The following is a 22949-nucleotide window of genomic DNA, read 5'->3' on the forward strand; positions in this document are numbered from 1 at the left end:
AGGAACATGAGGTCAGAGAAGCATGTGAGGATCTTGGCTAACAACAAATCAAGACGAAAAACAGAGAAACCTATTCAGGTTGCTCTCTTTGCTCCATGTGGACTTGTGCTGTAGTTGTTGCCTAGTCTGTCAGAGGCCAGAGGTGGTATAAAATAAGTTTTAGAAAAGGCAAGATAACATGCACTAAATAGTGAAAAGAAATATAGTCAGTTCTGTATGCTTTTTCTCTTTGATCACAATCTCTGCCAAACTCTTTCTCCTAGAAGTGCTATGGGTTCAATGTTTTGGCTTGAAGTCAATATTTTGATGTGTTCCAGTCCTGGTCCAAGAGTTGCACACAGCAACTCACACAGTCCTTGTAGGATTTTAATGCACAGCGCCTCAGTATTACCAGTCTGTGCTGCATTTCACAAATGGAACATTTAAATTAGACAACTTCCAAGATGTTAAAGAGTTTGAAAGGGGTTCTTTGAATATAGGTTAATGCTAGGAAGCAATCTTTCCTATGGGATAAGAGGTTAAAACTTTTTTATGTATGTATATATTTATTTAAAATCATCTGCAGATATGACACCTTCTACAAAGGTAATATAGTATTTGATAAGGTTCTGTGTTGAATGACAAGTCATGTGTTGTTTCTTGGGCATTGGATGTATGTGGGAAATATTTGTTCATTTTCAAATAAACTTTGTAGAGATTTCTCTCTAGTCCATAGTGACATTGCAGAAGGCAAGAATTTAATTTAAAACTAGCAATTTGAGTGCCTTTCCTCCAAAAGTCTTTAAAGTCAGTGGAACAATTTCCACTCCCCACAAGATAAAGAACCTGATGAGTGCTCTGTTTTCACCAGGTTGTTTCAGACTTTAACATTCTACAAAGATATATTTGGAAAAAGGTAAACATAGATATTTGCAATTATCTCTGTGCATGTGTGTGTGCTAGGTTTAAATACTTAAAGAAAGTTCAGTGGGGATGAGAACAAGGAAAAAAAAAGACATTCATTTCATCTAATTATTCTTTTTCTTCCACTAACTTTATACAATAGCAGAAGAATTATTTTAATATGATAGTTATTTAAAGAACAGATACTCACAGGTCATGTTGATTACCTTAAGCTCTTCAGGCTAAGACATCTGATTACACTGCTCTGTAGAAGTCACATGTTTTTGCTACTTTGATCACACTACTCTGCAGAAGTCAAGTGTCATCACAGTTTCAAAAATATAACCTCAAATAGCAAAAGCTTGATCTCAAAAAACAGTTTAATCCAATCATGAAAATCATGAACAAAAGGCTGTTTAGAAACAGTTATTAAAATAATTTCTTTTTCACTTTGAGAAAGCAACTGTTGCAAAATTTCAGCACATCTGTGCCGTAAATAACTCTTACTCAATTCTTTAAGTCTTTGTAATTTATATATTCACAGTTAACACTAGAGAGACCATTAATTCATCCGGTTCGTCCAAAGGCCAGGGAATTCCATGCAGTTACTCTTACACTAAATCCAATAGCATGTGCTGTGGGCTTACTCTTACCTCAGGAACAGTATCCTGACTTGCCTGGACAACATTAGGAGGTGGAGAACGTGCCCCTTTCTGGACTGATTCTTTCAGTGATTAATCTTCCGCAGTGTTCAATACAAATATCTTATTTCTAATTTGAATGTGTCTACCTTTATTTGGCAGCTTTCTGTTTTCACCCTCTGGAAGGCTCGCACAACCCAAAATGCATACAGTTTTAGGAAGAGAAGATGTCCATGACCTCTGCAGAACCATCAGTAAATCATAATTCCATCTGAAAACAGGCAATATTTTTAATGAGCAACAAGGGATTAGCTGATGTATCTATACATTTATTTTTATGAGACTGACCCTTGATCTAAAATCATGGTCTGTTCCATCACTGGCTTCTTTACATTCAGGCTTCAGAGTGCTGGGAAAGAGATATGATTCAGTTATTATTACTACTGTCATTTTATATATGTTTGGATACTGGGGCACAGAGGTCTCTGCTTTGTAAATATTGATGTAAAATAAGATTTTTTTTTTCATTAAAAATGAACAACACAGAGAAAGTGAAATAATACTGTCATTGGAAGTTGCTTTTACAGAGATGGAAAAAAAAAAAAGAAAAAAGAAAGAAATGAAAAATTAGTGTCACTCCTTTAATCTTTCTTGTAGGAGAGAGAAAAGAATCCAGGGATCCTGGAGTGTCACACAAAATCAGAGTTGTGCATCTCTCAGAATTAAGATCCTTCATCGAGTAACTGGTCCTTGTTGCATCTAATTCATTGTCAGGATTAGAGCCTGTGATACATGGCCAGTGGACGTGGGTACTTGAGAAAAGTGATGGAACAAATGCAGCACGACCAGGCACAGCTAATTCAGTGCAGGCATTTATGATCCCACTAGGGAGAGCTCACGCACTGTATTCACACCACAAAAAACTTGCAATATGCTCCTGCCTTCCTTTTCTTACACCAGCCCGCAGCATTACAGCAGATGCACGAAGCCTAAAGTGTGTGTATATAATGTTTAAAAAGGCAGAATACAACAGGAAATGGTTTGGATGTTTCTGCCTATATCCTTCTTTTTGTAATCAGGTTTCCCACTTTGTTCCTGAGGTGTTAGCTATGATAACAAAACCAGAACAGAGGCATCTGTTGCATATATACATATATTTTTTTTTTCCATAGGTCTTGAAGAACAGATCACCGCCCCACTCATCTCTGTTCCTTGTATACACAACTCAGGTTGTGAACCAATTTTTCTGCACCTTGTTTCCTTATCTATAAAATAGGGATAACGATACTTCCTGCACCTGTATTCACTAGCTGGTTGGCAGAGCCTTCAAAGCAGGGGCCAGATGCGGCCTCACTTTCAATTGCAGCCCCCTGTTTTTACTGTATCCTGAGCAAGACATTATCTGAAACATATTCTGAGCATAAAAAGAAAATATTAGGTATTTTTCAGGGAAGAGGTCATCTCTTTACAGTAAAGTTGGGCGTAAGAGAAAAGAGAGGGATCATTTTCTAATCTTGGAAAGTTGGCTCACATTAAAGTACAATTTCCATCTGGAAACAGACACTGATGTTTCTAACACAAGTGCTTCTGTAGCAAGCTGCTATTCGCAATAGAACTGTAAGGGTTGCTATAAACCACCAGAGGTTGCTGTTACCAAATTAAAACAAAACAAAAACAACAAACAAAAAAACAAACACCCACACAACAACCAACTAAACACTCAGATTCATTATAGGACAAGTAGATCTTCTTCCTTCCCACACAAGTCTCCCTCCCACTTTTTTGTGCACATCTTCCAGTCCTTACTGCCAGGTCAGTTTGGAAAGAAGAATAGAAGGACTAGGAAAATCAGGAATATTTGGTCCTCTGACTTTTAACAAGTATGAAGAGAAAAGTTTCCCTTTCAGACTGAGGTCTTGTGGGGAAAAATATTGCCTGCATCCTTTGTTTCTTTTCTGTCTTCACACAGACCTTGGTCTTTCAGTATACTCTTGGCACAGTGACCATAGTCACAGGCCTGGGGAAGCAAAGCCACCAGAGCAGTGCTAAAGCAAACTCTGCCTTGGATCAGGCATTAACAACACTTCCCAAGGCACAAATCTGAAGGAGGTGTTGCCAGGATCCCAGGACTACTTCCATACAAGACCTCTGCAGCCCCAGCCCAATTCACAGCAGCTCCTGGGGTCTGCCATGCCTGAAGCAGCTGTAGCCTAGCAGTTTTGTAGTTTATAGCCTCCCTAAGCAGGTGTCAACACCTGTGAAGGTGAAGCAAGTAACCTCTGTCACCCAGAGATGAAGACGTGCATTGCCCCCCTGTGCCTGCCCTGAAGCACTGAGAGGATTTTTCAGTTACCTTGAAGAAGGGACCAGGACCTGCTAGTCTGATGTAGTGTTGGTGCCCTACTTACACTTTTATAAACCTATTCTCAGTAAAGGCTGGTCCTCGTCAAAGGTCTGTCTCTTGCCTGTTCTTCATTCATACAAATAGGAATGAAACCTCCACGTAACAGTTTTGATTTCTGATACTCAGCAAAGTCCTAGGTGGTTGTCTTTCCTTGTGAGAATGGTAATATTTGTAGCATTTATTGCTCACTGTTTCTAAAGGATTAGGTGAGGAGGTCCAAAGTGTCCTGTAGCACCTACAGGATTAAGAAACATTAGACTCAATCTTCCCCTGTACTCAATGTGTCAACCCCTCTTACTTGTAGTCAGCCATTCTTACTTGATTACACATATTCAATTGGCAGATTCAGCAACCTTCTCACTAATGAAAATAGGTTAAACTTACTTGCAGAAACCAAGGAGAAACCCATGCTTGCAAGTATGAATCAAATATGAAAAAAAAAAACAAAAACACAACAAAACACCAATAACCCCTCTGCTTTTCAGAGAGGAGGAAAGGAAAAGAGCCAGTGTAATGTGTGTCATGAGAAGTTATTCCTTCATCAAAGTAGAATATTAAGTGTTTGAAGTCCTCCTGAGTTCCTGCTGTCAAAACACAGGAGCTTCTAAGTGCTTCTTCTAACATGTCGTGGCTTCCTCATATTAGATTTTGTGGTACTGTCAGAACCCCGCTGGATAGTAAAGACTCATTTAAACTACATGTGATCAATTGCTACCAGCTCCTAAAAAGTTGCCATAGTTTCTACAGCTTGTTGTTCTTGACTAACAGTTGACAAATCCCTTTTACAATACCTCTTTCATTTCAGAGATACATGGTTCTGCATTAGATAAGGATGACAGCCTGCCCAGCACAATTAGTCAGAAGTATGCTTGCTCAGACTTACAGATGTTAGTCTGTTTATATTATTTTTACTCCTTTAAAATGTAACCACTCTTTAAAATGGAAATGCAATGAAATTACATCCATTCCTGTCCATTTGTCCTTTTCTTTTCTCCCCTTCTCTTCACTAGACTGTTTTTCTTCTGATCTTCTCATGATCAGAATTTCAAGGGAAGAAAGAGAGGAGGGAGGATGAGGAACGTTTTCTTCTTTTTCAAGGCTCATCAATTTTATATGTTGCATAAAATGTAGTTTCTTTTGATTTAAAAATCTGGTGTCTGACACCTAAAAGAGAAATTACCTCCCCAAAAGAGAAAGCAAACAAAGAAAACAGATTCCCAAAAGATTACATACCAAAGCAAAGTACCCTGTAGGCATCCAGTGGAAAGAAGAGAAAATAAGTAGAAAGGGCTAACAGACAGATCAGAACATTTTACATATGTTGTTTTATTGTGTATGGGAGGCATTTCTGTTAAAAATAAAAGGAGAAGGCATTCCACAAAGTGGAAAAAATAGTAATGGTTTACAATGGTAATGGAAATGAAAATCTGGCTTACATAACAAGGCTTAAGAGAGCCTGTTCCTGTCATATCTCAGAGAACAGCTTCCAGCCTTGTGTTGAAAAAGATAGAACTGAAGAGGTGAAAGTCTTTGCTTACAAGTTTCCTATTAATGGAAGGAGAAGACTGTTTTAATATTAAGAGTTACATGGGGGCTAAGAAATTGAAGTCTGCTTTAGAGTGATCTGCATGTATAAAAAGAAAATATATTTCTAAATATTGTTTGTTATCTGACTGTGGAGCTGATTCAACACCAAGCCCTGGGGAAGCTGTAATAGGTAGCAGAGCAGCTGAAGAGAAGCATCTTTGATCTGGGGAACTCATGGAGGGGAAGTGGCTCACATGGCCACATCAGCATTGCATTGATTTGGACTTTTCTGCTGTGCAGGATAATTGACACTACCCTGTGGCTAGATGGTCCTCAGCTGAAAGTAGTTTTCCAGGAGGAAAAAAAAAAAAGAAAAAAAGAAAGGAAAGAAGAAAGAAAAAAAGAGAAGAAGAGAAGAGAAGAGAAGAGAAGAGAAGAGAAGAGAAGAGAAGAGAAGAGAAGAGAAGAGAAGAGAAGAGAAGAGAAGAGAAGAGAAGAGGACTGTAAGATGGCTAGTTATCATCAAGTACCAGGTGTTACTGCAAATTCTTGATGACCTTACTTTTTGTTTGAGAAAACATTTCAACAATATTTTCATAATTTATTTTATTAACTAATTAATTAATTTCTGTAAGTGCAGAAAATTGCACTTCTTGAACACCTGAAAGTTGAGCTCAAATTTTCGCGGGCTTCTGACTGTGGACTCGTGGCAGCACTTTGTTAGAAACCCCTTCTGAATTTGAACAAGACCTGGTTAAGTCTGCTACACACAGGGGAAGAGAGAATGCATATTGTTGGTAAGAAAAGGAGGAGGTTGCTGAGATTTTGCCTTTGTTTTTAGAGAAAAACAACTTTAAATCATTAAAAAATTAGAATGTCTGTATTTTTCCTCCCTTCAGTTTATCTTAGGCAGTCTGTTACACAGATAAAGCTCTTCATCCCAACTTACAGAACAACGTCTGTTTTAATGTCCTGGCCATGGATTGCATAAAAGAACTTTCCAACAACACTGCTTCAGGATCAGAATGAATGTTATGAATATTAACCTAGAAGGACATTTTCAAAAGCTGCTATCAGATGAAAGCTATCAGTCAACAGAACTATGAACACAATGTCTTAAGAAACTATTTTCTCTCAGAACTTCTACCTCTAAAGTGCTTTGGAAACTCCTCTCCCAGTGCGTAAAACACATTTTCAAAATAAGTTGGCCATGTGACAGGGAGAACCACCTGGTGCTCTCTCTACTTACAGGAATAAAAAGGAGTTGCTTAAGTCTCTGGTTTTATGGAGGTGAAATGTTCTGTGGTTTTGGAGAAGAATAAGAACAAGTTTTATGACTGATAACCTTTATTATATTTTGTTTTGTTTAATATGAATCATGGAAGCCTTCGTTAACTGGAACCAATTTTCTCTATGTCAGAATGAAGCAAGCCTGATAAATGCAAATTTCCTCATACTGATCTCTCCAGATGACTCCCTTTAGTGGTGCAAAGTTAATCCATCTGCTTCTGTTTCAGTCTTGAGCACAACACAACTGTCACAATATTTTTCAAGAGGCACCTCTGACAGAAGCTGACCTCACATAATGAGTTACTTTCAAATAACCATGTAAGTCATAATGGTCGTAAACTTCCAGTTAACACTAGGAAGCATGTATAGCAGAGCCAAAGATGGGAACATCTCTAATGCTTACCACTGCTGGGCTTGAGGAGGAAATTCTTTTGTACATATCTATCTTTTAACATGCCCGGACTTGAGTGAAAATTACATGATATGTTTCCATACAGAGCTGGTATCTGATAAGCAAGGTGGAACTCAAACATGTGGGGTGAATGGCAGAATGTGCTGAAGTTCCTGTATTGGCCACACTCTGTGTTACAGGAAAAGAACTCACAAAATGTGTAATGACACATGCATTACCAGATTTTGATCTGAAAATCATCACTAGTTTATGATCTGGCATAAAGTTCCACTACAGCTTTCGGTCTCTCTGAATATTCCTTGAAATCCTCGTACTATTGCACAAGTTTGCATACTTATAGCAATTATTTTTATAGAGCTAATTTAGAGAATTCTTATTTTATGCAGTCAGTTCCAAAGAATTTTAAACCTTCCTGTGGTCAGCATAATTCTACGGAACTACAGCTAATAGATTTTTTTTTTCTCTGTTTAATTTGGACACTAACTAACAAATATGAATATTCATTTGTATTACTATAAAAAAGGTAGAATGTCTGTTCTACATATACTCAGTAGAGATAACATGTCTATCTCTAAGATTTATTTTTTTCCCCTTGATCATATCTACTGCTTCACAGTGCAAGTAAATGGAAAAAAAATAATTCATTGGGAGATGCGGACTCAGATTTTAGAGCACAGTTTGGAAGAAAGAAAAGATATTTGATCAAAATAGCAATCTCTGAATGTAAAACCAAAATTAAAGCTGGCACACTCAGCAGACCTGAGACAAATAAAGAGCTGGCAGAAGTGCACTCAGCTGCTGGTTCACACTGATAGAGTATGGTGTTCTCACCCTGTTTAAATTTCCTCACCTCTTGGACAGTCTAGTTCTCTGTCATTTCACAGGTGCTGTCTTTGCTTCCTGCAAGAACCAAAGATCCCTGTCCCTACTTGTCACACGCCAGTTGACTCCAAGTAACGTTTCGCTCTGCACATCTGTGGACATGTGTTGCATTGCTATGTGCAGTTAATGTAGGCCACGGGAACACTTTTCTGAGTAGAGTACATTTTGTTCTCGTATATGAAAAGTAGAGTTTGTCTTGATCTGGCCTGTACTTTCAAAGTATTTCAGTGCGTTGCTTTGCCGTAATCCCCATAAAATTATACAGACCAAGGTAGAACAATTTATTTTAATTGGTAGCTCAGCCCATTGACTTAAAAAGGGAATTTAGAGATTGAACTTGAATTTGGAAAAAATACAAGTGGAAATATCACTGCATCTTAGATAAAGGCAGGGCAAGCAACTAAACAGAAATTTTCCTGCCAGGTGATCTCAGAAATGTAATCTCTGCCTCTGTTTCTTCAGTCAGTAATGAGGGAATCCCCTTTTCCAGCACTGGAAGATTTGCAAGGAAAGCTTTATTAGTGTAAAATATATCAATCTGTTTTCATATAATATTTTTCATTCACAGTGTTAGACAGCAGAATGTCATTTGACGTTGTGATGGGGACTGGTTTTAAGAATCTCAGATGTCATCCTTTGCAAATTGGCAAATAAACATAAGGTACAAGTTTTTTCCAGTCATCTTCTAAATCAGATTATAGTTTACTCTGAGTGGGCATAAAGTACTAAATTACATTGTATTTCTGTTCTTTCCCAAACAGAGTATGTATTTGATAACAGGAATCTATGCAAAAGTGAGAAAACTCTAAACAGTGAAAACACCACTGGTTTTGGTAATATTTATACTAGGGAGATTTTGTGAATAAACTCCTCTGTGTCTGGTTAATCACAGTCAGAGAATATTTTATTTTATTTTATTTTATTTTATTTTATTTTATTTTATTTTATTTTATTTTATTTTATTTTATTTTATTTTATTTTATTTTATTTTATTTTATTTTATTTTATTTTATTATTTTATTTTATTTTATTTTATTTTATTTTATTTTATTTTATTTTATTTTATTTTTAACGAAGTACCTATCTGACACATCTTCTGCAAATTAAGGATTTTCTAGACTTGAGCAGCATTCCAATCTTTTTGTGATTGCCATTTCCCAGATCTTTGTGCTGTGATTATGGAATGGCATGGCTTTTTCTTGTGTTCAGTGTTGACTCTGCCAAAGAACAGAAACAGGTGATAAACTGTTTAGGGTAAGTATTTAGTGCTTTAAAGTATCATCTTTGTTACAGAAATTCACTGTCCTTTGCTCCCTGCACCTCCTTGTCTGTTATGGGGATCTGGAGAAAGTCATTTACCAAAAAAAGTAAAACAAAACAGATAAACAAAAAAAGTAAGCCAAGAGAACCCCATTGCTATGCTTGAATTTCCACTTTCTTAGTATCATGCCCTGATTCCTAGAAACAAAGTTTCCTTGCAGACTAGTATACATGTATACTGTGCATATAATTAATTGCATACAGGAATTTTACAAGCATAAATCCTAAGCACAGTTTAAATTCTGCACAACGTCAATTCCCTTTGCCTGTTCTGGCAATAAATACACATATGCTTTGCTGTTTTCCTTCAAGGCCTGAAGGCAGCCTGAATGGACTACTCAGAGATGACCAAGGGAAAAACATGTAGAAAAAAGAGGGAGAATGGTAGGTCTTTGTCTGTGGAAGGAGTAAAATTAGAAGCCAAAACGCATGTTTACAGGTCACCAATCTCCACACCTATTCACCACCTCATTTATTAACCTTTTTCTTGGTTGCAGGGATATGGTCTCAAGATGAAGACGTGGGGGATCACATGTTTCGAGAACTTGGTTACAATCTGAAGTAAGGAAATGTTGCTCCTTGGGGGCCTGGCTGACAAATAAACACACAACCTTGAAACATAATATTCAGTCAATGAACACCAGCAAATAAATTGTGACATACCAGGCACTGTAATGCCCTATAATAGGGATTATTACAGGGATTCATACATTATTATAAATAGGGATTTTTTTATTATGTAAACTTAATAGAAAATTTAATTGCAAAATATCTATCACTATGAAAATTTTCTAAAGAAACACTGGTTTGCTTCTCTTAAATGAAAGAAGAATATTTTTTTCATGTAATAATTTGTCTTCTGTTCCCCTCTTCTCTTTTTACATTTGTTTCTAGAACTGTGCATTGGCTATTTTGCATGCTTTCCTTTATTCAGGCATGAAGCCTTACATGATAGTAAATTGTTTTGCTAGATTAATATTCTGTCAAGTATATTTGGTATGATTTGAATTTTAAAGCAATTCATATTATTGCATATTTATGCTTAAGGAACTATAACAAAATAAAACTTACACTTCTGAAATTGAAAGTTGTTAAAATCAAGCTCTGCTGATTTTGGGTTTGGCTGTCCACATATTTTATTAATTTCTACACATTAAATGCAGTTTTTTTTTTTTTTTTTTTTTTTTCTCAGTATTTATACCTGGCTTTGAATAATTACCCTGACTAGCGTTTAATAAACATGAGTGAAAAACAACCTCTTGATGACAAAAAAAAAAAAAAAACACTTTCATGAAGAATTTTTCATATGGGCAATAGTTCGCAGTACCAAGACTCTAAGCCTTGGCTTTGGCTAAATGTATTATCACACCTTGAGTGAATTTCAGTGGAATAAACCATAAATAAAGAGAACTGATATTTCACATAAGATAGATTTCTGGTATTGCTGTTTTGGGGAGACAGGTACCATTCCTGAAAGAATCTGTATGCTAAACTGCATTTAAAATTTCTTAAAGAGAAAATTCATAGGTAAACATATATTTGATGAACATTGTAAGTTAAAGCTTAGCACTTTCATAATTGCTTTCCACTGCTACTCTACAATTACTCTTCCAGGAAGAAAATTGTGTAGAAGAGGAAATACACAACCAGTTTTATGTAATTATAAGTAAAATTTATTTACAGTTATTGTGAAAATAAGCCAAATGATTACCAACTCCTGATCAACCCACCCTCTTTCTACTGAAACCAAGCATGTGTAATAAGACAGTGTGCAAAATAAAAGAAAAATATAAGCATGTATCCTTGACTTTTTATTTTTTATGTTAAGATCAACTGTGAAGCTTAGATAATATCATGAGGAGCCTGGAGCAGCTCAAAAGAAAGATGTAGAAGAAAATGCACAGGCAGATTTTTGTTAGCTCTGACATGATCTGGAATAAGAAGCAGTATGTAATTTCATTGCCTTGAAGAGAAAAATGGCTGTTGCCTTCTCTGCTTTTGCTCAGATGAGTTCTGCTAGCAGGCTAGGATAGGAAGGGTGAGGGACTAAAGCTACTTCTTGGTCTCTTCTGTCTAGTTTTCTCCACTGTCAAGGGAAGCCATATTACCCATGGAAGAGAAGAAATGTTGGCCACTTACAATGTAGAGTGCTCATACTTGAAGTAATGCCTGCAAATTAATTAAACAAGATGACTTCATTAGCTTTTACTACAGAAGTATTTTTGTTAAATGAAGACACTTGCTTTATTGTGACGGCTTTTTACTTGTGATCTTACAGATCACGAGGTTGAAACTCAAAGTCCTGTCTTACCTGTTTGGTTTCATTCTTCAAACTTCAACCTTCTGGAGACTGGTGCATGTATGACAGTCACAGTTTTTATAGTATGTAAAAATAAAGGTTAGTTAGTTGTGAGACGAAATAAAAAAGAAGCATGACTGCATCTTGCAGCTTCAGAAATCATGACAAACACAAAGAATTCAAATGGCCTTTTTGAAGCAATGCTTGTTTTCTAGGTATCTCAGGAAACAACATTCCTGATTCACGATATCTTAACACTTGGAGGGTTGCAATGTTTTTTGATTACTCCACCTTGGTAAACTCAGAAGAATGCTCATCTGGAATCTGGAATCTGTAGACATTAGCATCATGACTGTGATAATAAAAAACTCCCAGCCAAACCTGAACTTGTGTTCAATTTGCTGCTCCAGCTGAATACAAGTCTATTGGGCTTGATGGCATTCATCCCAAAGTACTTACAGAGTTGGCTGATGTCATTGCAAGACCTCTCTCAATTATTTTTGAATTAACAACAACAACAAACAAAAAAAAAAAAGCAAAAAACAAACCCCAACATTTCTGGGGATGTGAAGAATTCTCCATTGACTGGAAGCTGGCAAATATTGTTCCAGATTTTAAGAAGGGTAAGAAAGAAGACCCTGGCCTGTCAGTCTCACTTCAGTGCCTAGCAAAATCATGGAGAAAATTATTCAGGGAGTTATTGAAAAACACTTGAAAGACAATGAGGTCATTGGTCACAGCCAAGACAGGTTCATGAGGGGAAGTGCTGCTTAACAAACTTTATTTCATTTTATGACAAGGTTACTCGTCTAGTTGGCCAAGTGAAGCCTATTGATGTAATCTTCTTTGATTTCAGAAAAACTTTTGATACTGTTTCTCATAGGATCCTTCTGGACAAAATGTCCAGCATACAGCTAGATAAAAACATAATACAATGAATGAATAACTGACTGACAGGTCAAGCTCAAAGGGTTATAGTAAATGGGGTTGCATGAGGCTGGTGGCCAGTCACTAGTGGGGTTCCCCAGGGCTCCCTTTTAGGGCTAGTTCTCTTCAATGTTTTCATAAATTACTTGGACATAGGACTAAAATGTGTTTTGAGTAAGTTTGCTGGTTTGCTGATGGTACTAAATTGGGAGGAGCTGTTGACTCTGTCAAGGGTGGAGAGGCTGTACAGAGAGATCTTGACAAATTGGAGGGCTGGGCAATCTGCAACCACATGAAGCTTAACAAGAGCAAGCACTGGATTCTGAACCTGGTATGAGACAACCCTGCCTGTACATACAGACTGGCAGATGAGAGGCTGGAGAGCAGCCCAGCAGAAAGCTGTTTGGGGGCTCTGATGGCAAGTTGAACATGAGCCAGCAGTGTGCCCTGGCAGACAGAAAGGCCAACCATATCCTGGGGAGCATCAGGCACAGCACTGCCAGCTGGTTGAGGGAAGAGATTGTCCAGCTCTGCTCTGCACTGGTGCAGCCTCACATTGAACACTGTGTGCAGCTTTGGATACCACAATATAAAGAGGACATAAAACTATCAGAGACAATAGGAGGTCAACAAAGATGGTCAAGGGTGTACAGGGCAAGACATACGAAGAGTGGCTGGGGTGCCTTGGTTTGCTCAGCCCCGAGCAGAGCAGGCTGAGGGGAGGCCTCACGGCGGCCTGCAGCTCCCTCACCAGGGGAGCGGAGGGGCAGGCGCTGAGCTCTGCTCTCTGGGGACAGCGACAGGACCCGAGGGAATGGCATGGAGCTGGGACAGGGGAGGGTTAGGCTGGGGATTAGGGAAAGGTTCTGCACCCAGAGGGTGGTCGGGCACCGGGACAGGCTGCCCAGGGCAGTGGTCATGGCACCGAGCCTGCCAGAGTTCAAGAAGCATTTGGACAATGCTCTCAGACATATGATCTGATTTTCAGGTGGTCCTGTGTGGAGACAGGAGTTGGACTCAGTGATCCTTGTGAGTCCCTTCTGACTTGGGTCGGGATATTCTATGATTCTATTTGGACCACACCAGAGAGCGTTGAAAGTCTTCCAACTTCTCTGTAACTCCTGACATTCATACCAAGATTACCACAAGCTCACAACAGTTATTTCTCAAAGCTGAAAAGTTGGTTTTCTCTCTGGTTACGAATATTTTCCAGAGGAGGGAGGGAAATTCAGATATCATGCCACTATGTGGTTTTGTGTGCTCAAATCCAAAGTTACCATGTGTCACAGGATGTTGCTGAGTCTCCCCTGAACTGGGAAGTGAGTTCCAGTCACTGCTGTGTTTTCTGTGGAACCTGTAAATGAACCTAGTTGTATCTGAACTGGGACCTGAGCTTAGGGCACCAGAAAAGCAGTGTGACTGCCACAACCTATTTTCTTCACTCTTCATATTTTTTGCCAGTACCCAACTTTCTTTTCTATGTGTTCCTTTTTTCTTATACAATGTCTCAAAGCCTTAACTGGTGTAGTTGTGCCATGTTAATGTATGCATTTTTGATATATATATATATATATTTTTTTTTTCTAAAGCAAGGTAGACTTTATTTAGCTTTAAGTGTCCTTCTAATGTAACTACATTAGGATTCCTACAGCTTTTCAATGCTCTGAAATCTTTGCTTCTTGCTCCAGAGCATAAGGTAAATGGCTTTGGTAAACTCATTGTCACTCATAAACATCATCTTCCTCCTCCAAAACCACAACTTTCCGGATGGTTTTTACTCAGATCACAAACACACAAATTGTTCAGCAGCAGTCAATTAAATACCATGGTAACCTGCTGATTTTAATTATTCTTCCCTGTGCCCTAGCAGCTGTGAAACACATAGTGACAAGCCAAATGTAATTTAAATACTCTGTGGTGCCCCAGATGTGGCAGTACTTTGCCAGGTGTTTATTTTTAATGTATAGCTCAACATATTACCCTATTAACTCATTTTTTTTTTTTCCCCAGAAACAAACAAACAAACAAACAAACAAAAACAAACACACAAACAAACACTGAAAATTTAGATTTTCTTCCATAAATGCTTTAATACCGCGTTATAAATATGATCCTTCAATTTCGGTAATGGAGGACAGCTTTCTACTTCTGCTGCAGTGCTAAATATTTATTATGGACATTATTGCTACTACTTTGAACCAAGGCCACACCACACATAAGTTCATCCAAAAGTAACTGAAGTGTAGGGAAGATTTTATGGGTGTTGTCCTTGATTTCTGTGAGAACAGATATGTCCTTAAGTTAGCTGTACATCATGTTACACCTATGTACCACACTTACACACACTTTCCCTGGTCATCTGCAGATACAAACAATGCTGAGCTTTGTCTTTTTGTCTTTTTCTATAGTGAGCCACTTAGAAGAATTCCACATTTTATCATTTTATTTTATATATATATTTTTTAACTGGGATTTAGAGATCCTTTTTCTAAAAACAATGAAAATGAGTTGCCAGCTTTGCTATGTTTTTAAGTGGTTTCCTACACCTTATCCTACTGCATACAAAGATCTGGCAGTCCAGTATCTTACACCAAAACAAAAAACAAACAAAACTAAAGAAAAAAAAAATACAAAGAAACATCTGTACTTTAAAATATTCTGTAAAAAAGGAAACACATTGACTTAGATGTCAGAACAGTAAAAAATAAAGGGCAGTTATTATGTTGAATTATGTTGATCTTTGCTATTCTTGCATGAAATACTAGACTTTTCATGACATTGGCAGAAAATGGCCTTCTTGTGAACACATGTTTAAAATAGGAAGAGTGAGCATTCACAGGATTTATTGATAGGGCCAAACAACTTATGCAAAGATTTCTGTTCCAGCATGGCTAAAAGAGCCTTTATTTGCAATGTATGCATCTATGAAACAAAGTGGTGTTGTCTTTTTTTTTTTTTTTTATTATATTTATTTATTTATTTTTTGACAATTAGCATGCATATATAAAGCTTCTTTGCCCTGTTGCCACTTTATCTTCTAAAGGAACAAAATCCTGAGTGTAAGGGACATCTAACACTGAAGATTTGCTGTAGCCACTTGAGGGCTCCCAACAATAATTGGATGGAATCAAATGTGTCATAGATGATTTGTAGCTACGTTTCCTACGGAAAGGATATCTCCTGAACTCTTCTTTTAAGACAGATCCTGTGAAGCCAGCTATTCCCAAAGAAAAGGTACTCTGTGTCCCAGAACAGGTGACTCAGGACCAGAGCTTATTATTCCAATCAAATGGGAACAAAGCGCTAAATCTCTCTCTCTCTCTCTCTTTTTTTTTTTTTCTTCTTCTCCTTATTGGAGCTGAGCTTTAGATGGTCTTCACTTTCCTATCTTTGCTTTTGGTCTTCCAGATGGAAAGCTTTAGAATTTAATATTTTTCTTTCAGGCCTGGAAAACATTAACTGTTGGGTCTTCAGTTTATCAGGTTTTTGTTTCATGGCGCATCACTGCAACACTGAGAAATAAACATATTTGGCTGAAAATGGCTGAAAGGATGACCCAGAAGAACCTGTGCTCACAGCTGTCACTGGAGAGCAAATAGCAGGAGAAGTTTGGCAGAAATTGAGATCAAACAAGCTCCAAGATAAACAAGCTCTGTAAAATACTGAAGTACCACAAAGCTTCCTCACATTGCACTTGAGATAATTTCCAACAAGCCACAGCAGGTCTAATCTGACCCTTTCCTGTACTCTTCCATGGACTGAATGACCACCCTGGATTACAAGCAACCTCCAAACCTGTTGAAGTTTCTCAGCATGGAGCAGAAGCTGATTGAGGATAAGGTAAGTCCTGAGAAATGGTCTTTGCAACGTGTCTTCAGTTTGAAAGCCATTCCCACTTGCTATTGAACCTACTTTCCCCTCAAAATTTGCTTTGACAATATTTATTCCTATTTAGAGCTTCATATTTTTCCCTTTATTTTGTTATTTTAAGGTGGAGATCTAAGTTTAGGCAATGTAATTGTTAGTTTTAAAATTAGAGGGGCCATATAATCTAGTTTCCTGTAGAGATCAAAGACTGGTAATTTAGCTGGTCTCAGCCATGCCTAGCTACATTGAGCAGTTCTCTTTGGTTTTCACAGTGGCAGTATGACACGAAGAGTCTTTCTGAAGCAAACAAATAAACAGTATGCCCTGGACCTTCAGTTTAATCTATTACTTTAAAATCTGAAGTTAATTCAATATAAAGGAGTAATATAATTGTTTTCGACACCTTCCAAACTATCCTTTTAATTTTAAAATATATTTATTTTGGAACTAAAAATGAAGAGTAAATAAAGAGTAAAACAGATACCTTCCCACTTAACTACCAGTACTCCAAGAATATGAAAATTTGGAAGCCTCTGCTCTATGTGCAGAAACCACAACAAAACATTATAGATTAAATTTCTGATTATAAAATAACAACATCTGCATGAGTCTTGCCCAAGGTGCAGATGTTCTGATCACCTATGTTTTGCGTAATTTTAATTGAAGTTGTGTTTTCTGTTAATGCATTTTTACTGTATTTTTTTTTTTTAACAAAAGCAATCCACTCAGACAGAGAAACAAACAAAAACAAATAGACAGAAAAGCTTTCTAAGGAGTTTGAAAAGCCTAAATTGAAAACAAGGCCAGAAGAAAAAGAAAATTGTTTCATCTTTATTTCTTGTTCAGAAAGCTCAACTGCATTCCAATGAAATCAAAGGATTATGAACTCCATGAGTCTCTGTAAGGTGAGTGAGAACACAAAATAACTCTGCCTACTCAGCTAGCTATCTGCTGTGAGTATGTGTGTCAAAATACCACTGTCATCCTTCAGAAGTAGCATATTCATCCCTGCCAAATTCCAGTTGCAGAGACTGTGAACCAATGATTACAGTGGAATCTTCCTCATATTTTTGTGTTATATCCCTAGTCAAAATCCTAAAAATTTGTCATAATTAATGCAAAATTCTTGGGATTATTCACATATTTCTGTGGTGTTTCTGTGACAGACACTGGAGAAAAAAGGATCATTTTCTGAGTGGTCATACAATTAGGGTAGTTCTGCCATGTGAAGGAATTGATTATTACCTCTGAGGAACTGGTGCTTGCTTATCAACTTGAATTGTCTGAAGGTCTTTCACCAATGCTTGTCATTTTACCATGGGAGTGATGTTAGCATGCTATCAGATTGCAATCACACAAGCAGAATGGAAGGATGTATTAGTTGGGGTTAAACCAACTATATTGTTCTTTAGCCTGAACTGCATCATATGCTACTTACACAGATTGTTTCTGTGCCATAGCCTCCAGGACTCTTGGTTCCAGGATACCTATGGGCAAAGGTAGCCAGAGGATTGCTAAGCCTATTTACGTTTGATCAATAAGCAGTAAAACCTACCTCCATGCATGCACATGAGTTACTTCTGAAAGACGCTGCTGAAGGGGCTTGCTGACCCTTTCTGTCATACACTTAACCTTGGACTTTCCTTTTATAGGCCTAGACAAACAAGTGTGTGGTTAAACATTTGAAGGCATGACTGACTTGTCATCATCCCAGCCAACGATGTCTTCTTATGGGTTACTGCTTCAACAAAATAAATGGGTAGTACTCTAATTACAGCACACTAAGAAGCATCTAGTTATGCAAAATGTAAAGAACTTATGAGACTAGGAAGATGGAGGGGTAATGGAAATTATACCAGGTTCATAGCTATGTTCTTACTAAGCTTCCATCTTTAATGAACATTTAATTATTTTAGGATTAAAATTACTGTATGAAAAAACACTGAATCATTATATTTCCTTGACATTAGTTACATGTAGTGTTCAAGCAGTTTTATCACAGGAAAGAGCAGTAGACATGCACCAGAAGTCTTGGTTTCTGGAACATCACGGAATTTGTCACAGAATGAAAACAAGGATAATCAGGGATTTGCCACAGATTCTCACACAAAAGATGATGGCTAATTTTATTGAAATTGTGATTTGAAAACTGCATTCATCCACTCAAACAGTTGTCATATCTGACTACTACCAAAAGCACTAAAGACCCACAGTACTGGAGTATGCATACAGTGCAGATTCCCTACTTCACAGGCTCAAGCCATCCACATACCTGATTCAATCTGCCTGTAAAAACAGAAGCCATGCTAACACATAATGTGTGAGTTTCTTTATTAACTTTGATACTGGCATCCAGTATGTACTTGCATGCAGGGGTGCACCCCATGAATTTCAGCAGTGCCATTGCTTGTACTCCTTTGTCAGGGCTTTCTGAAGAAGCTGTGGGAGGACTTAGTCCTTCCAGGATACATATGCACTCAGAGCAAAGGTACTTACAGAAAAGCACCATTAAAATTATCACTTGGCCCATGACCAAAAACATCACATTAACAGCTTTTGAATTAAGGCCAGCCAAGTTTTGTCAAATAATCCCTCTTAGGCCACAGTTAGTGTGTATAGCTGAGAGGTAACTCTGGTTAACTCCAGCTATAAAATGTCTCTGTGGGCAATAAGGTTGTATGTCAGGCACACCAGACCATCACACAAATGCAGTCTCTGCTCTAGAGGTCTCTAAGGTGTATGCATGAGCACTCTCTATTACAAGGAATCTAAGCTCTTCCACTGCTCATTTTACAGAATATTTTCAGTGCAAAGACTTGTGTATTTAGCATCATCACCTCAGATGACCAAAAGTTCAGAGTAACGCCCCAGGGTGGCTGAATACATTTAAAAGGGAGAATGCCTTGATATTGCACTCTTTCCTTGATATTGCATCCTCTCTCCCTCTCTCCCTCCTCCCCTCCTTCTCTCTTTCTCTGTCAAAAATATTGGAAGCAGAGGTTTCTGTTTCATCCGTAGTCTCCAAGGCTATCACCATTTCCTGTTGAATGTACAAAGATTCAGCTTAAAGACCTGACCTGCCAATACTAATTCAAACTAGCCCAGGAAATAGTTATTTAGGAAAATTAGCTCAAGAATTATGACATTATTCTTCCATTTTGTGGTGGTTTTACTTGGGTGGGCAGCTGAACTCCACCTCAGCTGTTCTTTCACTCGCCGTCCTCAAAGGGAAAGGGGGAGAAAATATGAAGAAAAGGGGCAAGGGTTGAGATAAGGACAGGGAGAGATTACTCAACAATTATTGTAACAAACAAAAAAAGACCCAGAGTAGGGAGATAGTAAGATTTATTGCTTATTACTAACAAGCTAGAGAAGTGAGAAACAAAGGAAAGAAACCAAAAACACCTTCCTCTATTCACCCTCTTCCCACCTCTTCCCCCAGGCAGCACAGGGGAATGGAGAATGGGGGCTGCGGTCAGTCTATAGCACTTTGTCTCCACCGCTCCTTCACGGTCCCTCTCTGCCCCTGCTCCCCATGGGGTCCCTCCCATGGATGCCGGCCTTCCTGAACTGAGCCTGCGGGGGCTGCCCACAGGCAGCAGCTCCTCAAGCACTGCTCCCACACGGCTCCGTCCCACGGGGTCCATCCATCCATCCCCCAGGAGCAAACTGCTCCAGCACGGGTCCCCCACGGGTGGGGGCAGCTCCCCCCAGACCCCCTGCTCCTGCGGGGGCTCCTCTCCACGGGCTGCAGCTGCGGCCCGGGGCCTGCTCCTGCGGGGGCTCTCCATGGGCCGCAGCCTCCTCCAGGCCACATCCACCTGCTCCAGCGGGGGCTCCTCCACCCATGGGGGGGCTGCAGCGTGGAGATCTGCTCCATGGGGGACCCATGGGCTGCAGGGGGACAGCCTGCTCCACCAGGGGCCTCTCCCTGCACAGCCCGCAGGGGAACTGCTGCTGCCTGCCTGCAGCACCTCCTGCCCTCCTGCGGCACTCACCTGGGGGCTGCAGGGGTGCCTTGCACCCCTCTCTTTTTCCCAGCTGCTGTTCCCCCCCCTCCCCCCCCCCTTTTTTTTTTCCCTTTCTTAAATCATCTCTTACAGAGGTGCAAACAATATCGCTTATTAGATTATTGGATTGTCTCTGGCCAGTGGCAGGGCCGTTATCTAACATGGGGCAGCCACCCCTATGGCCCCCTGCTACCAAAGCCTTGCCACGTAAACCCACTACACGTTTTAGAGACGCCTTTTGAGTGTTTGCGGTTGCCCCACCTGGAAACCACTGACATGAGATTGCCCTTTTCTGGAGACATCAGCTAAGTTAGGGTTAGCAAGTACAGTGCTTTGTGTTATTATTATTATTGGGTGTGCAGAAAAAGAAATCCTGTAGGAGAAAAAAAATACTAAGTAGATTACTTTTTACTTAATTTAAAGTTTTGTAAAAATGCAAAAATAATTATTCAGACAATTTTTGCAAAAGTAGAAAAACAGCATGTGGGGTGTTTTCAAGTTGTTTTCATTTACTGCAGTGCCATTGCTTTTTTTGTTTTGAGAAAACTTGAAATACTCAAATGTAGTGGCTGTCAATACTATTACCTGTACTTCTGCAGCCAAAGGCCATCCTCTTTCCTGTTCAAAACCTCTCTCAAGGAGAGGAATTGCGCAAGCACAGTGTAATAAAACATGTCTAATTACATTTTTTTTTTTTTTTGGGTAGGGCTTCCCCTATTTTCCGACAGTGAATTATTTTGCAAGTGATCTATTTGTAGTTTCAATGTCAGTACAGTCACAAGTCCCTCCTTACAATATTGCTCACTGTAGTTTACTGCCACATTTATAATCTTTAAATGATTTATTAGTAGTTGAAGGAATGAAGTACAATACTACAAACAATATCCTGTAGTAGCTATGATTTAATACTAGATGACAGCATATCAAGATTTCAGCAAGTTTTGTATGTTTCTCTCTTAAAGCAGGCTTTTTTTCATTCCCACAGTTTTCTTCTGAAATCTTTGCAATCCAGAAGGTGGCTTAGGGTATGCACTTACCAAAGCCAAGTCCAGTTTTGTTTAGATAATTCTCTGGAAAGATATCCTGCAAAAGCCACTAGCAGGTACACTTACTGAAGTAATATACAGCTGACTTTGTTATGATTAACTTTCAGTCTTAGTGAAACTTCTTTTGAATTCTACAGGAGCTGCATCTTGTCCACAAAATTCTGCACAGAGGAATGTTACAGGTATGCTTCTCTGAGAGAGGAGATGACCATCAGAGCAAGCATGAATCTGAGGAAGGATAGTGAAATCAGAGGAGGCTTGCAAAATGTGGCATTTGTTTGCCAAAATCACAAACTAAAACATATGTTGGCTGATACTTGATGTTTCTGCCTGCTAACAGAACCAAATGTCCAACCGAGTGGCCAACCCTCAGATTTGTTAGGGATGAACATACAGCAGGACATTGATCTCAATATTGTTAACTGTTAAGAACAGTGAAGTGTAGTCATTTCCAAAGGAGGTAACTTCTCAAGAAATAAGCAGATGTTTTTTATTGCACGGTCCTGCTAGCCACACTAGGGTTTTTCAGATTGGATTCTGCAATGGGCCCTGCTCCCATTTGGGTCCCAGAGCTGTATGGTCAGGCCTTCAACAGAGCTTAGACACTAAGTTGTTTTAGAAATCTGTCCAAAAATGTGTTATAATGCTAGGGGTGGAACCAAGAACAGAAGAAAAAAAGAGAAACCATTAAACTTTTTAAGTGCTTTAGTCACATGTGCACTTGCTAAAAATGAGGTTGGTGCAGAGTACTTTAAGGTCTGCCCACAGGGCTTATTTAAAATAGTAATTGAAAGTAGCAAGGATTTATGTGGAACTGAGGCAGTTGACTATTTGAGATTTTGACTAAGACACTGACATTGAAAAATATTAATGTTAGCTGAAGAACAAGAAGCCAAGGACATATTGGCAAAGAAAGGGACAGAAAGAAATTCAGTTTTGCCTTGTCAGGGTATTATTTGTTTAATTTCAGATTAGTTAATACTTTTCAGTTTTGCTTTTCTCTTCTTTTCATCAAATATTGAATCAGCTTGCATGCATCTGACTATCCCAAGAGTATTTATGCTTAGATTTACAATGTATTACACAGAAAAACCCCAGCTATTATCAAAGGAACCTATAAGCTCTGCTGAGCATAATTTTTCCTTTTTACTCTAGGATGAAATTAGCATAGAAATGACTGAAATCCATGCAGTGAATGTTTGTTTGAACATGTAATTTAGTAGAGCAGAATATACTACATAATTAGAGATTTGTTTTAAAGAACTTCGGAGATTTAGTTTCTATGCTGTGTAGTAAATATTTATGCACTATTCTGCTAAGATACAAAAGGAAAAAAGTCTACCTTTTTATAGCAGTAACCATAGTGATGCACAGAATAATGATACAACAAGGGACATAATAAGCATATATTCTTTGAACAGTGCCCATATATTTTCCAGATT

General features: G+C 38.5%; 2 long non-coding RNA genes across 2 annotated transcripts; both read left to right on the forward strand.

Moving 5' to 3' along the window:
• The first annotated feature begins 5833 nt into the window (after positions 1-5833).
• LOC137848277 (uncharacterized) lies at positions 5834-10990 on the forward strand. The gene is made up of 4 exons (XR_011091247.1): positions 5834-5987; positions 8607-8699; positions 9671-9742; positions 9856-10990. It is a non-coding gene; the product is annotated as an uncharacterized lncRNA (long non-coding RNA).
• A 5097-nt stretch (positions 10991-16087) lies between these two features.
• LOC137848645 (uncharacterized) lies at positions 16088-21719 on the forward strand. The gene is made up of 3 exons (XR_011091458.1): positions 16088-16424; positions 17298-17356; positions 21645-21719. It is a non-coding gene; the product is annotated as an uncharacterized lncRNA (long non-coding RNA).
• Positions 21720-22949: the final 1230 nt, after the last annotated feature.

The sequence above is a fragment of the Anas acuta genome, chromosome Z (assembly GCF_963932015.1).
Source record: "Anas acuta chromosome Z, bAnaAcu1.1, whole genome shotgun sequence".
NCBI lineage: Eukaryota > Metazoa > Chordata > Aves > Anseriformes > Anatidae > Anas > Anas acuta.